Source organism: Sciurus carolinensis, chromosome 9 (genome assembly GCF_902686445.1).
Source record: "Sciurus carolinensis chromosome 9, mSciCar1.2, whole genome shotgun sequence".
NCBI classification, from domain to species: Eukaryota; Metazoa; Chordata; class Mammalia; order Rodentia; family Sciuridae; genus Sciurus; species Sciurus carolinensis.
This window is the reverse complement of record NC_062221.1, coordinates 77,821,517-77,839,363: the sequence shown is the minus strand read 5'-3', so window position 1 is coordinate 77,839,363 and position 17,847 is coordinate 77,821,517. Positions and strand designations below refer to the sequence as shown.

The 17,847-nt window shown below is 32.0% G+C and overlaps 1 protein-coding gene and 1 pseudogene across 7 annotated transcripts in view; one reads left to right on the top strand and one right to left on the bottom strand.

Moving 5' to 3' along the window:
- Window positions 1-17,847, bottom strand: part of Zbtb20 (zinc finger and BTB domain containing 20) — a 793,136-nt gene that overhangs the window by 616,340 nt on the left and 158,949 nt on the right. For all 7 annotated transcript variants that reach the window (XM_047564557.1, XM_047564559.1, XM_047564560.1 and 4 more), the window contains exon 2: window positions 13,736-13,787. The gene's annotated coding sequence lies outside the window, so the exon portion shown is untranslated. The remainder of the gene's footprint in view (window positions 1-13,735; window positions 13,788-17,847) is intronic.
- Window positions 11,175-17,847, top strand: part of LOC124993667 (high mobility group protein B1-like) — a 35,018-nt pseudogene continuing 28,345 nt past the window's right edge.

Genomic DNA, 17,847 nt, shown 5'->3' with positions numbered 1-17,847 from the left:
TTTGTGAGAATACAAACTGCTTTGAACTACTTTCTAGTGCTATTTGGACAAGTGCCTTTAAGCAGCAAAAAGTATATGGAGTGACCTTTCCTTAAATGATGGTTTAGTTAATGCCCTTAAAGTGAGAAGATGTAGGATTCACAGTCAAGGAATCTCCTGACTTCAGAACAGGATGATTTTTTCTCCCCCAATTTTAAACAGATTATTAGTTTCCACCTATTAAATAGATTATTAGTGTCCACCTATTTAAAGACAGGAAAAAGGCCCCAGGTAAAATCACTTTACCTATCTAACATCCAATTAAAAATGTGCACAGCAATAAAAAATTAGAAATTAAAAACAAAATAGGTAAACAAATAATTTCAAAACTATTCCAATATAAGTATTTTAAGGTACAAAACAGTTTTGTCCTTTCTTATTGCTCTGCAGAAATGGATGGTTGATTAGGAGTTTAATGGTTTTTCATGGCTCATTAGAAAATGTAGCTTGCTTTTATGTGCTTAAACTCCATCCTGGCAGTCTTTTTAGGAGGATTTGTTTGTTTTTATTTAATCATCAAACTGTGTGTCTTTTAACATGAAACTTAGGAAGATTAAAATGGGGGTGCAAAAACATCCTGCAATTATAATCTCTATTGGCACCTTAAAAAACTAAAAGCAGCTAAATTTTCAATGGTCAAACTGTTTTCTAGTATCTTTTGCTCTTAAACAACAGTCTACACTAATGTCTGTCATATTAGGGGAGACAAAACAAATAAGTGGTAACTGGTCAATCTCTGAAAGTATAAGCCCAGCATTTCTAACACCAGCAATTCAATATTAGCCATGATCACACTTTTTTCACCATAATTTCCAGCCAGATCTCTCATAAATCTGAGAAGACCTCAGTGGAATTTCCTTAGAACTGTTCTCTTTTAGTACAAAAAATAAAAAGCATCTGGTTTGCAATAGAGTTGTAGACTTTGTAAGATTCCTGCATTTTGACTTAATCAAAGATTTTCCAGAGGTCTAAAACTATTATTCATCTTTGATAGAAATAAGCAAACCATGCAGTTAGCCAGCTCTGTAAACCAAAAGAAAACTATTATCTCAAGAGATAGCTTATGGTCACTGTTTTACACCATAACACAGGAGTTTTGGAGAACAAGTCTGGGTTAGAAGTCTTAGATCATTCTATTGTTCTAAATTGATAAATCTTCTTCAGGAAAAAAAGTGGGCTCCATTTCTGTTTTTAAAAATCCAGAGTGTCTTTAATAGTGCAACTAATGACAACCTTCCCGTTGTTCTCACTTAAGAGGAAACCCTATAATAAGAGCTTCCCAAAATGTCAAATAATACTTGTCTCATAACAGGGCTTCTTTGTTCATTCACCATGTCTCTTTTGATATGCACAGATAATAAAAGTTCATGTAAAACTAAAGGTAATATAGAGCAGAAGCCAACACTAATTCTGTATAAATATGTCTGATTAATAAGAATGCCATTGTTATGGTTATTTCGTAATGTCACGATTGTTGTAAGAACAGAGGATAGAAGTACTCTTACTCTCACTGTTTTTGTTCATCCTCTGTCATCCAACCAGTTCGAGAATTTTTGTTCAATGGGGGAAGTGAAGGATAGATTTTTTTTTTGTCCATTAACTATTTCAGTCGCATTCGTTTATCTCATAAGCTGTGAAACTAGCTTTGAATTCAGAAGAAAAAGGTAAGATTATTAATCTAAAATTAAACTAACATGCACTAAAAAAAAAATGAATATATGATCCAGGCTTATTTTCTAGACTCCCTTCTTCACATACACAGTTGCTATATTACCCTGGTGCTTTCTCATGAGCCTTTGAAAACATAAAATTTATCATGATAGCACTAAGACCTAGGTGCCTCAGAAGTTTGACCTATGCTTGGGTTAATGCCTTGGAACATATGCAAGATTGTATTTGGGTTTTAGTTCCAAAAAATTAAAAGGCCACCTTGGCGAAGTAATAAGACAGTCCAGACTGAATATTTGGTTCCTTATTGGAAAGGAAATATCAAACAAGTCAAAGATAACAGCCTACATTCATTGCAAACAGCCTGATAGAGTTGGAAGAAAATTGTGAGGCTAGTAGATATCTGTACTGTCATTACGTTGCTTTTCTCTTTAAATTCTTATCTTCCAGATCCTGGCCTTCCCACTTGGGGCAGGATATAATATAAAAACTTAACAGTCGATCCTAAATTTAGCTGACATTTTTATATCCTTCACAACATACTCTTTAGATTGCACCCAAGAAGGAGATTATTAAATAGTAGCAGGAGACCAGTTACGAGACCATTTTGATTGAACAAAAAACAGCACTGTGCTTCTGGCTGACAAACCAAACAACATTTATACAATCTTTATAATCAATTTCATAAATAAAGGACTATTAATGACTGGGGGAAAAAAAGGAAAGAAATTATGCTTCTCTAAAGTCTCTTCACAAACCCCACGTTATTTTCAGAAAGTGGCAGAAGCTGTGTAATGAAAGGAGTGTACTCAGTTGAGCTGAAGTGTCCTGTAAAGCAGGTTCCATCCATTAGAAGGCAAAGATACATCTCTGTAATTATTTTAGCCTATTTTTTTCATAATGAACCAGGGTTCCATTTTGCTGAGGCTAGTACCACTCACAGCTCACATTTTTTTTTTTAAATTTAGGCTTTTTTTCCCATACTTATAAAATGAATTTACATATTTTCAGACTCTCAATCCCTCCTATGTTTATTTATGAACATAGTCATCTTTGATGGTAACTTTAATGTGAAATAGGTAGTAATTAATGTCCCAATCTGCTGGGTTAATCCCTTTCTATACTCTCTACAGAGAAGTTTAAGGTAAGTAACAGTTTACAGTCAATATTAGGTTTAATTATGCTTAATGAGACTTAGTGTCTCTGTTTACTAACTGCATTTAGGTGTGTGGATCCTAGATGAGTTTTCCCTTGGCCTCATTCTGATTTGTTAATAGTGCCACTGTGTACCGTATACTCAGTACTTAAATCTATAAAGCTGCTTCTGCAGAACAAAACAGTAAGGCACCTGTTTCAGTTCAGATACTATTAAACACGAAAGGGTAGTCTTAACACGACTGCATCTTTCTTTGGGAAGGGAACTATCATTTTACACTTTTCAAACAGATCCACTTATGAGGCTCATTATTGCCTACATCCCAGATTCTGGGTATCCACAATAGTCAAGATATGGAAGCAACCTAAGTGCCCACCAACAGATGAACAAATAAAGAAAATATGGTAAACAGACACAATGGAAAACGACTCAACTGTAAAAGGAAAGAAATATAGTTTTTCATACTGTTTCAAAACTAAGTATAATCATTAGTGGTAATTGTAACAAAACAAGAGCATTAAACGCACTTCATAATATCCTATATTAATCATTCAAATTATCATTTCAAGTACTAAGATCTAAAACTACTTTTGATAAGTTGTTGGTTTAGAGTCCTTTTTCTTTTTGACCTAAAAAATTCTCTCTTGTCTTAAAACTGTATTCAATTTTATTGCAGATTATAAGGCAAAACATTTGCTTCCTCATTGCTGCTATAAAAACAAGCATTAAAAATATTCAAACCTATAGGAAATCAAGTAGTGAATCAAGGAAAATTTAGTACACATCTTTTTAAAGAACTCCCTCTTTGCTATGCTTTTGTTAAGGTTCTGTGTACAGCTGATAATGTAATTTCTCTAACTCTATTCACAGACTAATCAATTTTGTAAATCATTTAGTACCTGATATAAGTAAAGCACAAAATCATTTAGTACATGATCTAAGTAAGCACAAAAAGAAAGAAGATATATCCCTTTTCCTCATCCAGGAAAACAGAACAAAACCTAAAGTGACACCATAGGGTGAGTGTATGCTTACGTAAGGAATGTTAAGAGACACTAAGAAGAGTTCTGTTGATTCTGTATTAGAGGATAAACATGTCCTCAACTACAGAAATATCATTAGAACAAAACAAAACCAGGCCATGTTAAGACAATAGCAGGATGACTAGTGTAAACAAAGGCACAAAGTATGGCAGCACACAGAGTGTTTAAAAGACTGCAAATGTTAAGTGTGGGTAGTAAGAGTTATGTGCTTAGGGAACGAGGTAAAAATGGATAGGAATAAAGGTGAAAAGTTTGGAAGTTTGAGCTAAAAAAAGTAGATTTGGGACCAAATTAAGAATTTTCAGTGTCATGCTGTACTAACTTTAAAGTAATATGAGAAACAGGGAAAACATGAAAAAGGTATCTTTAGCAAATAAGGGTGAAGTCTATCTAAATCCTGCAAATTATACTGAATTTTCTAGCCTGTTGATCTAGGAAAACTTTTCAAATTTCAAAGCTCCACAGTATTAGTATTTAAAAGTTCTTACATTTAGAACAAAGAATTAGTTTGTGCCATAGGAAAAAAAAAATCTTAAGAGTGTCTATCTAAAAGATCAGATAGTAACATAATAGAAGCTAAGGAAGACAAGCTGTTTGATTCATACCCCAGGGAATTCTAGGAAATCTGAAGATGTGTAAATGTACTTGGTGAAATAAAATTTTCCTTACAGTTAATCACAGAAATTTTCTGTTCTTTGAAAATTCTACCTTAGTATTACCTGAAATTACTTTTGGTTTAAGTTCATTAAAATTAAATTTATTTAACTGACAAAATTGTATATATTTATGGGGTTACAACACAATGTTTTAACTTATACATTATCTCACATAACCATTTTTTATGGTGAGAAAGACTTAAAAATCTTCTTTCAGCAATTTTCAACTATATAACATATTAACAATAATCCTCATGATATTACAATAGATATCTTGAATTTATTTCTTCTACCTAACTGAAACTATGTTTTCTTTGATCAACATTTCCTCAATTCCCCCACCCCAAATCTTCTACTCCATATTTCTGATTTCAACATTTTTAGATTCCGTATACCAGTGAGATCATGCAGTATTTCTTTCTGCTCCTGTCTTATTTCACTTACTGTAATGTCCTCCTCATCCATATTCAAATAACTATACTTCCTTTTTTTTAAAGCTCAATTGTATTATATTGTATATATTTATCACATTTTCTTTATCCATTCATCTGCTTATGCACACTTAGGTTACTTCCATATCTTGGCTGTTATGAATGTTGCTGTAATGAACATTGGAATGTAGATATCTCTTCCACGTACTACTTTCATATCCTTTGGATTTATACCCAGTGGTGGAACTGCTGGATCATATGGTAATTCAATTTTAAAATAATTGAGGAACCTCTAACTGTTTTCCATAATGGCTATACTATTTTACATTCTCATTCACAATATACAATGGGTCCTTTTTCTTCACACACTCACAAACACTTCTACTTGGCTGATGACAGCTCTTTGTAGTTTTAATTTACATTCTAATTGGTAGACATTTTTTTATTTATCTTTTGACCATTTTATGTCTTCTTTTGAGAAATGTTTATGGTCTTTTGCCCACTTAAAAATTGTCTTCTGGTTATTGAGTTGTTTGAGTTCCTGAAAACCAAAGGCCAAGTGTTTACTTCTATTTTGGATATTAATCCCTTATCATATATATAGCTTGTAAATACATGGTCCTGTTCCTTAGGTTATGTCTTTAGTGTGCTGATGTGTTTTTTTGTTACTTTTGTTTTCAGAAAAACAACATACACTTAGCATGATATCTCCAATTCCATCCATTTATCTGCAAATGCCATAATATAAGAATGGAGGAACTTTAGATTATGTAGAGGGAACTGAGGGGTGGGTTATGAAAAATGGTGGAATGAAACAGACATCATTACCCTATGTACATGTATGATTGCGCAAATGGTATGAATCTACATCATGTACAACCATAGAAATGAAAAGATGTACCCCATTTGTGTATAATGAATCAAAATACAGTCTGTAAAAATTAAAAAATAATTTAAAAATTAAAAAAGAAAAACAAAATACAAACATTTCTTTAAAACTCACAAACTAATGAGTTTAAAAAGAAAATAATGCAATCCCAGATACCTAATCAGAAAAAGACTTTCTACCACTTAGTTCCTGTTTTAGTAGTATTTTAGAAATGACTAAACATATGGACTATGATGAATATTTTCCTCTTTTTGGAACATCAGTCACTCCCTTGTAATAGTACACTGACATCCTTTTGGGGAGTAATTTCTTTCCCATCCAGCATATGCTCGATGAGATGGTAATTCCAGGTACAAAAGATAAACATGTAGAAATTAGGCAGGTAAAAATAGAGAACAGAGAAAAAGAATGAGCACATGAGGGAAATGAAGAATAATACAGTAAATTTTCAGAAAAATGTAAATAATTAGAAAGACATAGTTTAATGCTTAAAAATATGTTCAGCTTTATTCCAATTTAATAATCATTAATTATTAATAACTTTCTATATGTAGGCAATGAATTAAAAGTCTTATTAATAAGACCTTGAATCCTAACTAAAACTTCATGAGACTGATATTATTTTTACATTTTGCTTTATAGGTGAGTAGATTCAGACTCAAAGAAAGAAAGTAACTTGCTCTAATTCACTTGAAGAAGTTGAGCCAAGACTGAAACTCAGTTTAAACTTCAAATTTAATCTTCTTTCCAGTATGGATAGTACAAAATATACACATTGAATAAACAAAATTTCGTACATAACAAGGCACTCCAAATCATGTCAGTCTGCTAATGACACAAACCATTTGAGGTTCCAAAGTTAATTAAGAGAGTTGCACTATCCTGAAGATAAAATGAAGATATTTATATAATATTAATTTGTTTAAAAATTCTTAAAGCAGTATCCTCAAATATACAAGGGAAATTTTTTTCATAGGGAAAACGTCAGGAGCAATACAATCCATTCTAGAAAAGAAGAGTTGCTTTCTTTATGGTTCTTTGTTTTCAATTCTCTTGCCTAAATAACTTTTTGCTAGTAAACACATCATGGTAGAGAACAACACATTAGATAGAGAATAATTTGAACAAAACCAAGGTAATGTTTCAGAAATACTTGAAATACGAAGGGGGTGATTATGTACCTTTAAGAAAATTACTCAGATGTTTTAAGTTTTTATCTCTCCATAGTCTTTTAGACTTAAATTTTATGAATTTAGCAACTAAGAATACAGTTTAGCACAAAATGAAGAAACTTGCTTTATAAGTAAATGGAAAACCTAAATAGTATTAGATTTTTACTAAGCAGCAACAGAAAACTATGTCCTCTGAGTTATTTTCAGCTATAGTAATACCTTCTTTATCCAATAAAAAACACATTAAATTCCTGAATTTCAAATACTGATGATATCCAGCAAAGTGTCCACACATCTGGATGTCTTTCTGGGCTTACCCAAACTGACCTTTTTCCAATGAATTTTCTCTCAATACCTCCAGATGCACATTTGCAAAAATCACCTGAACAGTTTACATTCTCCCATGCCATGCTACTTCAATGATCTGTCTACAGGACTTTCAAATTACTGTCAGACTCTAGCCATTCTTAAGCACTTACTTTTGTTTACTGCTCAAAGGAAAGAAAAGGGAAAAGCCTAGATCCAAAAGCTAATAAAGACTTTTCTCCCTGCTAATTACATTTAATCATATATCAGTTATAAAATAAGTATGATCTAAGTGTTAACTCAGAGTTTATAATAAAAAAATCCATTGGTATGTATAACAATGTATGCTATAAATATGCATAAATACCTTTCAATATAATATGCATGTGCATTATATCACTACATTTTAATGTACATATTATATATAGCTATAGATATGTCTATATTTATACATTTATATTTCAGTATTTATTCCTGAAAGTTAAAGGGAAAATACTTAAACTGTTTTCATAACATGAACTCTAACTGAAATAAAATGTCCTTTAAAAACTATAATTAATGGGCTGTTGTGTCAAAATGTGAACCAAAGGGTCAAACCTTATAATTCACAGTTTGAGAGGTCATAGCTCAAATTATAACTTTAAAAAAGTGATTATCTGTGAGTAATTTGACAAATCCGTTTACTATACACTGAATGCATATAAAATATTTTTGAGAGTAAAAAGAATGTATGTCCAAGTGGACAGCTGATGGAGGAAATGGCCTTTTACTGAACAAGGCTGAAGTCCAGCATAATGACTTGGAATGCCTTTGAATGAGCACACAGTCTGGAAGGCCAAACAGTACACACATCCAAAAGGAAGCATAATGAACAATCTGATCAGAAGACAAAAATATTCCACACACAAGTCCAATGAGTGAAAAAAATACATACACTGCTATCACCTGCTTTTTCTTCACCATTACTACAACCCAATTCATGGATAAATTCTGTGCTATTAATTAGCAACCTTGAAGAGAAATAATTTCTATAATTTAAAAAATATTAGAAATTCTTATGATATTTCAGTCTGAGCTTTGAAAACACGTACGGAAGCTATGTATCATATAAAGTATACAGGTTTGAAACACTTCTTTATAACTCATTTTAGAAGCAAATATTATTGTATCTATTCTCACTCAGAAGTCACTTGTCCCTTAAACATATTCTGAAACAATTTGGCCTCTCTACAATTTTTTATCTAAAAATAATCCACCATTAAGAATGTAGGCCATTGAAGGTAACTCTTGTACTGTACCCCAAATTTCTTTACCCATGACAGAATGGGAAGGTCAGCACAATAAATCACTTAATTATGTACTACATTTTTAATGTTTATTTATGAGTTTATTATATTTCCCTATTAGATTATCAGATACAGTAAAGACTGTATCTCTCGTGTTCAACATTACATCTAACACGTGCAAAGTTCCTGGCACAGAGCTGACATTCAACGAATATTTGCTGGAAAATAGAAAGAAGTGATGAAGGGAAGAAAGGCAGGTGGCCTAAAGTTAACTTTTCTTGTCAAGCATTATTTGTATACTTGTAGAAAGAAAACTCCAAAAAAATATGCACACTAATCTGTTTACCTATCCAACAACTCATTAATCCATACATATATCATAGAAACTCAAATACTTTAAGTTTCCCAAAGTAAATAACTACAAGATAAAATAAATGAAAATAAATGAAAAATGAAAAGGATGGAAACCAGGGTAGGAAACAGAACACACACACACACATACACACACACACACACACACACACACACACACATAGTCAAATCATAGGAAAGAGAGGAATTTACTTTTTAAACTCTCCAATTTAAATTAATCTTGATATAACCACCACTATAACACTCATCACAAAACACTAAGAAATTATTTATAATATTTACCAGTTCCTCATCTAATCATGTCCTATAGCAAATACTATATAATGTGGTACCTTATATGATGAGTCGTACAGTCTATTGGAGGAGACAAATATTCAATGCAATAAAGTATAAAAAGTATTTTGCAATACTACAAATATAGCTTTTTTTTTTTTTTGAAAGAGACAATATTCTTCTCAGAGCCATCAAAATTGCTTCTTTTTAAATCCCTTTACTTCACATGCCACCATAGTCTTTTTTGGTACTTGTTAACACATTTGGATTTTGATGTACAAAGAAATGTGTGGCTCTCAAATATCACTAGTATAAATAAGACCCCCACAAGTAAATCAAAATATCATTAGAAATTACATCTGAAAACATTCTTTTTCTTATAAGTGAAGGCTTAACTCTGGTTTCACTTAGCCTGGTAAATGTTTCTGTCATTCCTTTGGGCCAGCCCACACATACTGGGCGTTTGATAGGTCCTAGGCGCGACCATCTGGCCCTTTATTTACTTAATTCTTTTTTAATACTGACAAGTGTATTAGTAACACCTCCTTGATCACTAGTAAATATAGAGCCACTACACAACTAAGATCTTCTCTAATTTTGAAAGTCTCTAATTAGTTGTGGGTAGGAGTTAGAGAATATTACAAAGATGTTGAGAACTACTACAATAAGTAATCTAATTCCAAAAAAAAAAAGCATGTTAATTTACTTCCCACTTCATTAGCGGAATAAAAACCATCTTGTCATCACTAAAGGATACAAGAAGAGACCTGGATATTTGGAGGAATGGTGGATATGGAAGAAGAATGAATACAGAGTTTAGCAAAAAACACAAATGTCATACGTATTAAACTTTGTATTGATAATTTTGATATTGATAATTTTGCTCTAGTTTTCAGTGTGTTTCAAGAGCACATTTTATTCAATTAATAAACACATGTTTTTAAAGGTAGTGATAAGGCAAATTACTCAAGCTTTCAAAGACTGATCATTCTACTGGTACTCAAGTTATATATTAAAGAACTTTAGAAGCCACATCAATATTTTCATGTTAGGAAGATCTGGATTACTTGATCTTATGGAATAAAATATAAGCTTTAAAGAGAGAATTCAGTTATAAATGATAAATCATTTAGAAAGATGTTTTCTATTACAAGAATCACAATTGAGAATTTATTTAAGTTCAGTACATTTATTTTAGTTTTTTCTATTGGATAAAAGACTAATACTTTAATTTTCCATAAGATTTAGATTCTTTAAGGAACATCAGCAGATTGTTATGTGTGTTAATTCAAGCATCAGGTTTAAAATATCATAACTTGCTACTAAAGATTTTTTGTAAGGTTATTCTCTTTTCTAAGATCAAACAACATAGGACCATAGCCTTTTACAGATCATTTTGGGTTTTAGTCTTTCTCCTTTGTTCATAGACATTTTGGAAGAAGGAAAACTTTCTCTTAAAGAGTACTTACCCCACATGGAATCTAAACTAAAAACTTGTAAGACTACAGATTGTGAAGTAATTAGTAATTCATTAAAAAATCTTGTAACTAAGGAGAAATAGTTAACTGGTTCGTGTGCAGAAGTAAATTGGTGAAAGGATAAAGAATAGGATAAACAAGGGGAGAAAGCATATTGTTTAATATATAACTTAAAAACTATCAAAAAAAGTGAGGCATGTCTTATTTACTATTATATAGAAAGAAGAAAGAATTATTTTGCATACAAACAAAGGCAGGTACAGATATGTAATAGGAGTCTCATATTACACTGGAACGTAAACTCCTCTGGGCAGTGATCAGCTAAGATCTCTGGGCAGTAATCAGCTAAGATGGAACAGAGACAGTTACAAAGCAATGATTAACTAGCTGACAGAGCTATTATTCATGGCAGGTATTGTAAGCAGTCAGGGCAGCAATGTTGGTGGCCTCTACTCATCAAGCAGCTTTGCCAGTACAGACTGGATGCCTGGAACCAGGCAAGACACAAAAACAATAAAACCTAGAGCCAGTAAGGGAAGATTCAACACAATCCATTTCCAATTTTAAATATCACTGGAAATCTACACTGAAGAATGTTTCCCCTTGGGCTTGGCATATATTGTGTTTACAGAATGTTGACCAATACTTACCTCTATTTATCTTACTATGTACAGCAATATGCCTGAAATACTCTACCTAAAAATTCACAGTATCTTATAAAAAAGAAGTGATTCTAACATTAGTTGGCCAAAATTTCTGTTGATAAGTATGACCAGCACATCATGTGGTTTCACGAACAGATGGTCAAATTGAGTCCATTTCACTGACATTATATTATGTGGGTCTTTTTATCCTGAACAATCAAGCAAAACAAAAGCACAACAGAAGAGGTCACTTTGCCCTCCTTCATTAGGTTGATAGTTTTATCAGTGAAATGTGAAACAGAAAACTAACACAGGATATAATCATGCATGGTACCATTTCTATATAACATTTAATATTTAGGTATTCATGTTAAAAATCCTGATACTTGTGAAAATGGAAGAATACACAGGATATTACTGTATTCAATCCCATGATCTCCAGTAGAAGGGGAAAAATAAAATAGTCATATTTCTCATTCTTCAGTTTTTTGAAAGATAAATAGTTTAAAAGCAAAAAAAGCAAATTATAGTCCTTTATTTATACTTGGTTCTTTTAAAGAAACCTCAGGAAAAATATACATGTTTTTAAAAAAGCAAAAACCTATGTTTGTTAAAATCATTCTTCAAAAGGCTATGCTCTTGCTCTCCTTGTCTCTCTTTCTCTCTCTCCCTCTTTCTCTCTGTTATAAAAAATATATGTATAGAAAGTATTCAGTAAAAATAATATTTATAATTGAATATAGTGAATAATTTTAAATATAAAATTCAAAATATTCATAACTAACTGAATTAGTAGTCTAGCAGATATCAAGTCACCAATTATTAATTTTACACTGTGAAATTTCTTGAAACACACAAATATTGGCACACAGGTGCATGCACACACACACACACATGTTGCTAACTGGATTCTTTGTATGCTAACTTTAATTCTATAATAACCTCCAAATATAGTTTACTTTGATTCGTGGGACAAAAGAGATAAAAATTATGAACGTATTTCTTTCTGTAATAGCTGACAGCAAAAATAATAGCAGAAAATTGCTGGAACTTGTATTGCTAAAATATACCTACACAAGTGACTGTGAAAACTTAGGTGCAGAGAGCATTCTGGTTACCTACCTTTAGAAAGAGCTAATGAAATATGAGGTTTAAAGTCTACATCTTTAGTATTTCTGTACCTTAAAATATTGCCGAGTATTAATTTTTCATCAAGTTGTCATTTTCTCTGACATTTGGTTTTATTAATCAAGGCATTTATCATTAATTTGTAGAAAATATCATAATTAAGCCAAATAAAATAAAATCCTTAAAAGGTTAAAATTAGAAAGCAGGTGAATTAGAACTTTGACATTACCCTGTTGACATACAGAAGCTTTTGGAAGTATGGGAATGAAGTTTTTTCAGTTTGGTATCTCGATCCTAAGGCTGGCTGTTTTTTAAAAAATGTTATAAAGATTTGATTTAAAGCTCTCTGACAGTTTTGACATTCAGGTGAAAGTACTGCTGCTGCATTTGGAACAATTTGCATATCCCACAGCTAAACGGAATGTTTGAGGTGTGCACTGGTGTAAAGAAATTAAAAACAAGCTATCACACATGCTTAAGTGTATGTATTCACAAAACTGATGGTTGGATGGAACTACCCCATTCCCCTCCAATGTAATCTGTGATTTACTCTTCTATAATAAATTACCCTACCATGTTATTCTCGCTGGAAGATCTAACCATGCATGTAAGAAGCAAAGTAATTACAGCCCCCTCTTGTCTAAGAAACCTCCTTCAAGCCCAATGAGCTCTTAATACACAATGCAGCTACACAAGTCTATTGTAAACCTCTTACCTGAAAAATCTGGACTTCTGACTATCAGTAGACATTAAATGTCATCTGAATAGTTTCACTGTCCCCAACAAATGTATTTTTATCTCTTTTAGTAAGGTGTTAAACTATTCCCTGGAAGGAATATGTACTGACTTCTTGCCTTTGAGCCAATATGTGTTCTTAAAGAAAGGAAAAGGTTTTAACTTTCAAGAATTCTAAACTAATATAATAACTGGCAGGGGAGGGATGATACATTTCTATATAGAAGTAATAAGTGATAACAGCAATACCCAATTAGACCGAAATATTCTGAGTTGACATAAGGTTTCTTCCTTTTTACTTATCATTTCAGAATACTTTTAGGTAGACAGAAAAGTTATATAATGTGTTAAGGAATAATACCAATAAAGAAAAAACATGATGCAATAAATTCAAGGCTTTAAATATCATAAAACATTTCAGGAAGATAACCCATTCAAAAAAATATCACTGGATATTACCTTCAGCCTTCAGAGTTTCAAATGGCAATTCATAACACTTCTTTTTGTATACCTTTAAAAAAGAAATACTTAAAATTAGAAATCTGTTGAGGAAACAATTTGCATTTCTGTGATGCTTTTATGATTAGCCATGAGAAGTAGATAACTGAGTTTGTTTATGCCAAATAAAATCTATAGTTTTTAAAAGAAAAACTAACATATTCAAATGTATATATGCAGCACAAGTACTCAGTAACGTGTGGCACTTATATTCAATCTAAACCACTGTGAGCACATTTCTGAAATATGGATAACAGGATTATTAGATGCTTTCTTAATTTATGCAAATATGGAATTTACATTTTTATTTTTAAAAAGTTAATCCTAAATAGCTTTTGACCCATCAATTTGCTTATTCTTATTTAATAGGAACCTTGCAAAGATCTACAGTATATAATGAATTGGTAAGCATGTTGAGTTTGGAAGTATAAACAATAAGACCCAAGTCCTGTCCTCAAAACAGAAAGTAAAATTGGAAATTTTGCATAATCACAGGTAATCCAAAGAAAATGGGTAGAAAGAATAAGGGAGCAGATGTCAATGTTTCCAGCATAGGGTCTATGGCAGCTAAAGGCATTGACATTAGGACATTGCTTTATACTTCCTATCTTAGCAGCAAGACTGTACAGGACCCTACCCAGATTTGGAGGCAGAGATGCAAACAAATGGATTAGTCACTTTCAAATCCTTTTCCACCGAAATGCATTTGATACTACACAATCACAATCAAGACTGGGAGTTGTAGAGCAGGTAAGAGATTGGGATGCCTTTGAAGACAATTGGTGAGTTTGAGTATAACTAGAAAAAAACTTTCCTGTTAAAAGTTGTTGGAGGAATCTCCATACTGCTCTTCAAAGTGGTTGCACCAATTTTCAGTCCCACCAGCAATAAGTAAGTGCACCTTTCCCCCACATCCTTGCCAACATTTATTGTTACTTGTATTCTTGATAATTGCCATTGTGACTGCAGTGGGATGGATCTCAGTGTAGTTTTAATTTGCATTTCTCTAATTGCTAAAGATGTTGAACATTTTTTTCAGATATTTGTTGACCATCTGTATTTGACCCAGTTATCCCACTCCTCAGTATATATCCAAAGGAACTGAAATCATCATACTACAGTGATGCACCCACATTAATGTTTATAGCAGGTCAATTTACAATAGCTAGGCTATGTAATCAGCCTAAGTGTCCTTCAATAGAGGAATGGATTTTTAAAATGTGGTATATACACAATGGAGTATTACTCAACCATAAAGAAGAATGACTCTATGACATTTGCCAGAAAATGGATGGATCTGGAGATTATCATGTAAGTGAAAGCCAGTCCCTCCAAACCAAAAGTCTAATGTTTTCTCTGATACATGGAAGCTAACCTACAATAAGGGAGAGAGGGAGGGAAAGAATAGAAATGCAATAGTAGCTTAGACAATGGGGAAGCGGGGAAGGGAGGGAAAGAAGGGGAATAAGCAAAGACGAGACAGTGGAATGAATCTGACAGTCTTCCCATGTATATATATGAAAACAATGCAGTGAATCCCACCACCACTTATAAGAATGGGGCTCTAACTAGAATAAGATGCATTCCATGCTTGCATAATTATATCAAAATGGATTCTGCTGACATATATAACTAAAAAGAACCAATAAAAAAGAATAAAGGAAAAAAGAAAAAAACTGGGGATGGAGCTCAGTGATAAAACACCCCTAGGTTCAATTCCTGGTACCAAAAAACAGAAAAGAAAAATATTGTATAATTCCTTTTATATGAGGCATCTAGAATAGTCAAATGAGTAGAAACAGAAAAGTGAGTGTGGTTGCCAGGGGTTTGGGGATAAAGAGTAAATTGTTGTTTAATGGGTATAGAATTGTAGTTATGCAAGACGAAAACTTCTGGTTACTGGTTGCTCAACAATGTGAATATACTTAACACTACTGAATTGTATCTTAAAATGGTTATGATTCTAAGTTTATGTTATGTATATTATATTATATTTTAAATAAATAAAAATATATCTTTAAAAGAAAAAAATAAAAATAAAAATTGTTTGGAAAGTGATCTCTCTAAATTTGCAATGAAATCCCAACGATGACCTCAATGTCATATTTATTAATAACTTCCACATTCAGCCAAAGTCTCAAGAGCAGTTTTACTAATGGAAATGCAATACATAATCATAAGCTAATCCTATAATACAGTACATCTACAGTGAGAGACCCCCTTAAAATAATTTTTTTTAAGTCTGAAGATTTTAATTGACTGGATCTTTAATATGCATATGCAATGGTTTTGCAAAGGGAAAAGAAAGCAGCAAACATCAAACCACACCAGTAAATCAAAACAAATTTAAGTTTAAGGTGTACTAATAACCAAATGAGATCTAGAAAAGAAAAATGACTATGCTATTTAATTCAGAGTATTGACAATATCACACTTACTCTGCAAATGTAAATTTGAGGACAGGCACTGAAAATTAGAATCAGGAGACATAAAATCAGAACCAATAAAGATGAATAATCAGAGGGTGATGAGGAACAAAAAAGAAAAACATGTCCAGATTGTAAAGACAAGGTCAGGAAAGACACCTTCAGAAATTTTATTTGGCCATTATAACATATATTATAAAAACAATGTTATTAACTTATTTTCTGTCTCTCCTATTAGAATGAAAGTACCACCAGGACAGGCGGTTCTTTTTCACTGTATCTTCCTTCTATGAGTAGGGCCCGCCACAGACTAGATCAATGAGTTTTTACTGAATGAAAGAATCAACAATCTAACCAACCTAAGAACTTAGTCACATCTATGTATAGCGTACAAATTTAGATTTAAAGAAGTTACATATTATATATTAATATATGGAGTTTGCCCTTTTGCAACTCCAACTTCCATAACTTCTTGTTAATTCTTCCATTCAACATTCATTCCAGCAAGGGAAACAAACAGTAAGCAAGTAAATTACTAGAATTATAATGTCATGTAAGTAGTACAAGGAGTAACATCACTGGGCGTCACATGGGCTGATAGTTTAGATAGGCTTGTATAAGGAAGTTTCTTAGAAGAGGTGATAATATGAAGAAACCAGGAGGAAGTGAAGGAGAGAGTCAAAAAAATAAAGAGGGAACTAAGCTGTTGTAGAATTAAAATGAGATAACACATATCACCTTTCTTAGTATAATGGCTAGTATACAGCTACAATGTACACAATAACTATTATTTTATTATAATGCTATTATTCTTACAAACTGAGGATTTCCCCACAAGATTATAAATTTGTAGAAGGTACTGATTTTTATCTTCTCTAAAATTTCTTAAACAGTGCCTAGCATGAACTCAATAAACATTTACAGAACTGAAAAGAGGAAGACACACTTATCAGTTCATCAATTAGAAGAAACAGACTATATAAAAGAAAAAAAAAGTCATATTTCATATGCCAAAATCAACCTATCTCTGTTGTTACATCTGTATCATGTAACAATTGTTACTAGATTAAAAGGGAAGAAAAAAGGAAAACATATATAAAATGATTAGGGCTAACAAATCCTGAATAATAAGAGAAAAAGAATGAATCAAAAAAGAAAAAAGTTCTCAGTATTAGTCCACCATCTCAACCACTTAACATATTTTATTTACCTCTATCAGACTAACATATTTCTAGAGCACAGAGCTTACTTAGTCTATACCAAATATTAAAAACATCTTTGTTGAACTGAACTAAAATTATCTTTAATAGTCTTGATTCTTTAACATTATCTCAAAATGACAAAAACAAAAGACAGGAGATGGACACGCTTAAAAATTAAATTTAAACAATAAAATTATCAAGTGTTAGGTCTCAGCCCTATAGCAAAGGAATAAAGAATAAGGTAGATCTTTACCTAAGCTTGAAATACAAATCACAGTATGATATTAGCAATGAAAGAGACAAATCAGTAGGAAAAGACAGAACGACTCCAGTATGAGGTACAGGCAGCATTTCCGTGGATGTTATTGATGTAACCAACTGATTATATGGGGAAAAATAAATACCATTTACCTTCTCTTACCAAATACCAAAATATAAATTAGAT